This window comes from Penaeus chinensis, chromosome 33 (genome assembly GCF_019202785.1).
Source record: "Penaeus chinensis breed Huanghai No. 1 chromosome 33, ASM1920278v2, whole genome shotgun sequence".
Taxonomy (NCBI): Eukaryota; Metazoa; Arthropoda; class Malacostraca; order Decapoda; family Penaeidae; genus Penaeus; species Penaeus chinensis.
In genome coordinates this window covers 25033728-25038727 of record NC_061851.1, presented here as the reverse complement: position 1 = coordinate 25038727, position 5000 = coordinate 25033728, and positions in this window count along the sequence as shown.

The window sequence follows — 5000 nt, the reverse complement described above, 5'->3', positions numbered from 1 at the left end:
TACATAAACATATATATTTATATGTGTATATATACATACACACATATACACATGTATTTATTATATATGTATTGTTAATGGTTAATGGTTAAAAGCAAAATAAAAGGTCATGTAGCATTATAGTTAATGTTAGTGAAGGATGGTTGGGTTAGTGATTAGTTGTTAAAGCTGGGTTAAGGAATTGGTGAGTGAATGGGTTAGGGTCGGATGAGGTAATGTAAAGGGTTAGATCAAGTGAAGGATATATATGCGTTTGAGGAAGGAAGACAGGCTGTCAAAGCAGAAAGTGTGAGATTCTGTAAGGATGTCTGATAAGTGGGGATGTCTATGTAGGGAGGACGTGGGCATGACAATAGAATATGTGGGACTGAAAGAGGAACATTCGGAAACCGCGAATGTTCCAATGAAGGATAGTTATACTTTCGTCGATTTAGTGGCAAATATTGCAGTGCGTGTTGGAGAATTTGAAGGGGAAGTTGCTAGAGGGTGGGATAAAGAATGAGGTTGGGGAGGTGGTGTTGTATCAGGAGGAGTGTCGGGAGGTAGAGGGTCTGGGGAAGAGGGTACTTGTGACATGAGGGATTCACGTGTGTATCCAGGAGGGAGAGGAAGGGATAGAGGGGATGGTGGGAGGGTTAATATAGGTGGGGCTGGAGTCGGGGGGTTATTGGTTAATGGTTAAAGGCAAAATAAATGTGCTAGACATCTAAGGTCATGTAGCACTATAGTTAATGTTAGTGAAGGGTGTTTGGGTTAGTGATTAGTTGTTAAAGCTGGGTTAAGGGATTGGTGAGTGAATGGGTCAGGGTCGGATGAGGTAATGTAAAGGATTAGATCAAGTGAAGGATATATATGCATTTGAGGAAGGAAAACAGGTTGTCAAAGCAGAAAGTGTGAGACTCTGTAAGGATGTCTGATAAGTTGGGATGTCTATGTAGGGAGGATAGGTGGGAGAAAGTAGAGGTACGGGCTGCTTCAAAACGTGGGCATTACAATAGAATATGTGGGACTGAAAGAGGAACATTACATAAGGGACATAGGGGTGGATCGGATTGTGACATTAGATAGTAGTGTGTTAGACGGTAGTGGCCAATGCGTGAGCGGGCGAGAGCCGTCTCCCAACGTCTGTTCCGATGGAATGGAGCTGACCAGGAGGAGTTTGACAGTTTTACAGTATGTAATTTATTAGTGTGGAGACTTGACCAAAAAGATCGCCATCGATTATACAAGAAGGTCTTAAAGTGTGGGTAATAATCCGTGGCTGGGATATGTGAGAAACGTGGTTGGTTTGATGTTGACATAGCAGCGTAGCGTGCTAGAGTATCTGCCTGTTCATTGCCGGGGATTCCAACATGGCTGGGTACCCAGCAAAATTTGATTGTTTTATGACGTTTGGACAGGTAGAACAACCAGTTCTGGATCTTACAAACTTTATGAGGGTTAATGAGTTACGGGAGTCAGTAAAAATTGTATAAGAGGAAGAGGTTAGTGAGTATGTGTTTTAAGGCAAAAAGGAGTGCATACAGTTCTGTAGTAAGGACACTGGATTCAGGAGTGAGGGGGTATTTGAAAGTACGAGTTGGGAAGATTACTGCAAAACAAGCACCGGAGGTGGTTGTGGAGCCGTCAGTGTAGACGGGAATACTGGAGGAATGAGTGGAGGCATGGTCAAGGATATGGGTGAGAAGGACAGTAGGAGGAATATTTGATTTTGGTGGGTCAGGGTAGACAGAGGAGCAAATATGGGGGCAAGGTATAAGCCATGGAGGGACTGAATGGACAGAGAACGGGAGGGGTCGGAGATGGGGAAAAGGGGAATGGGAGAGGAGGTTATCCATGCGAGTGGAGAAAGGAGTAGGTAAACGTGGAGAAGAAGCAAAGGTAGGAAGTAGGGATCGTGGGATAGTTAGTTTAGTGAGGGGAAGTTGGTGGAATCGAGCTTAACATCGGAGAGAGAGAAGGGCACGGCGTCGAGAGGGAGATGGTATGCCTGATTCAGTGTACAGGCTCTCAACTGGAGAGGAGCGGAAGGCACCTAGGGCTAAGCGAAGACCACAGTGGTGGATTGTATCAAGATGAGCAAGGAGAGAAGTTGAGGCAGAGGAGTAGATATGGCATCCATAATCTAGAGTGGAGAGGATTAAGGTGACATGAAGATGAAGTTTTTCGATCTGAGCCCCAGGATAAATGGGATAGGGTTTGTAAAATTCGGAGACGGCAGCGAGCTTTTTCTTTGATGTAAAGAATATGGTCTCGCCAGGATAGTTTGGAGTCAAACATGACGCCTAGGAGTTTACCAGAGGAACGGTGTTGAAGTGGAGTGTCATATAAGAAGAGTGAAGGTAGAGGACCTACACGTGTGCGAGAGAAAATAATAGAGAAAGATTTGGAGGTAGAAAAGCGGAAGCCATGGTTTGTGGCCCAGGAGGAATCTGATGATATTGCAGATTGAAGAAATTGGTAGAGATTTGGTATGGATGTGCCAGAGGCATAGATGGTTAAAGCATCAACATATAGTGATGACCGGGCTCCTGGTGGTAGAACTGAGGTAATGTAATTTACAGCAAGAAGGAATAAGGTGGTACTAAGCACACTGCCTTGTGGGACACCTTCAATTTGAGGAAAGAAACATGATGTGGCAGAGGCAATTTTGACCTGGAAAGTGCGTTGGGAGAGGAAAGACTTTATGAAGACACCCATGTTTCCACGTATGCCTAGAGAGGACAATTGTTGGAGAATATGGTACCTCCATGTCGTATCATATGCTTTTTCTAGGTCAAAAAACATAGCTAGTACGGATTCATGGCGTGCAAATGCGGATGTAATATATGTCTCAAAATGAGCAAGGGGGTCAGCTGTGCTTCGGGCACGGCGAAAACCAAACTGGGAAGGTGAGATAAGATTGTGGGATTCAAGATACCACATTAAGCGGAAGTTAACCATTCGCTCTAGTAGTTTGCATAAGCAGCTAGTTAGTGCGATGGGGCGATAGTCTTGAGGGAGGGTACCCGATTTATTGGGTTTCAGGAAAGGGAGGATAAGAGCTTCTCGCCAATGAGAAGGAAAATTTCCTGATGTCCTATGTGGTTGTAAGTTGTTAGTAGGAAGGATAATGAGGAAGATGGGAGTTGTCGGAGCATACGGTAGTGAATACCGTCATGAGTGTTGCGGCACGATTTTAGGGCAGCACTGAGTTCAGAGGAAGAAAAGGGAGCATTATAGGACTCAGCAGAGGATAGGGTGAAGATAATGGGGGTACGTTCCCTGATGGTTTTAATAGAAGAGAAGTGTGGAGAAAGGTGAGAGCCACTACTGAACTGGCTGAAATAGTCACCCAGTTCATTAGCGACTTCGGGAGGATCAGAGATGAGGGTATCTCGAATATGGAGGACGGGGGCTGGATGGGGGGGGGATGTTTACCTGATAGTTTATGGATCCGGCGCCAAACATTTGAGACAAATGTAGAGGATGTAATTGAGGAAACATAATTTCGCCAGCTATTTGGTTTACTATTTCGGATTGTACGACGAAAACAGGCAGATGCTCTTTTAAAGGAGATAAGAGCTGATAGTTGATGAGGGGTACCTCGTTCGTAGCGGTAACTGTTCCAGGCTGCACGTTTTACACGGAGTGCTTTAGTGCAATCAGAATTCCACCATGGAACACATTTGGAGGTATAGGGTCTTGAGGTTCGAGGGATAGCTGTATGGACAGCTCTTAGGACTGTAGTTATGAAAAATTGTATCATTTCTGATACGGATGAGAGGGAAGATGGAGGGGTATGAATAGTAGAGAGTGAAGTGAAAGTATGCCAGTCAGCTCTATCAAAGCACCAGCGTGGGGAGTTGGGAAGTGGTACATATGAAGTTGGAAAAAGGAGAACTGGAAAGTGGTCACTAGAGGGAAAGTGGTCTAGAACTGACCAGTGGAAATCTAAATGAAGAGAAGGGGAACATAGAGAGAGGTCAATGCATGAAAAAGACTGCGTGCGTGTATCAAAGTGTGTGGGGCGATCTGTATTTAGAATAATAAGATCAGCTGTGGAGAGGAAACGCTCTAGAGCTCGGCCACGGGTGTTGGTGATAGAATCACCCCAAAGAGTGTGGCGGCAGTTAAAATCACCTACTATGAGGAAAGGTGATTGAAGGTGGGAAATTAGGTTTTCAAAAGCAACAAAGTTAATGGGGTGGGAAGGGGAGACGTAGACTAAAATCACTGTGATCCAGCGGCGAAGAAAGATACGAATAACTGTACAAGGGACAGTGGTTTGAAAGGGAGGTATGACGTAAGGTGTTTTCTGGTTGATAAGTATGGACGAGATATAAAGGGAGTGTGGGGAAGAAACAAACTGGTAATTGGGGATTGGTATTGGAGAATGTGTAAGAAAAGTTTCTTGGAGGCATATAATGGATGGGTTATAAGAGGAGAGGATATGTCGGAGGTCAGATCTGTGAGAGCGGAAACCGCGAATGTTCCAATGAAGGATAGTCATACTTTCGTTGATTTAGCGATATCGATTGTAGAACGTTTTGGAGAATTTGAAGGGGAAGGTGCTAGAGGGTGGGGTAAAGAATGAGGTTGGGAAGGTGGTATTGTATCAGGAGGGGTGTTGGGAGGTAGAGGGTCTGGGGAATAGGGTACTTGTGACATGAGGGATTCACGTGTGTATTCAGGAGGGAGTGGAAGGGATAAAGGGGATGGTGGGAGGGTTAATATAGGTAGGGGTGGAGTCGGGGGGGATGGGTTTTGTTGGGATGGGGTAGGAGGATTGGGTGTAGGGAGAATATGAGTAAGAGGAGGATGGATATCGGCAGTCACTTTGAGTGTGGAGGGATATCTTCAAGAGTTTCTGTAATGGGGTTGGTTGTAGAGTTTTGTGAGATAAAGGTTTTCTTGTGAGGGGGGGAAGAGAAGTCTAATGTCTGAAAAATAGGGGCAAAGGAAGGTGGAGGTGATTGTGAGGTAGGGGAAGAGGGGGTGGAACGTTTATTCTGTCTGCT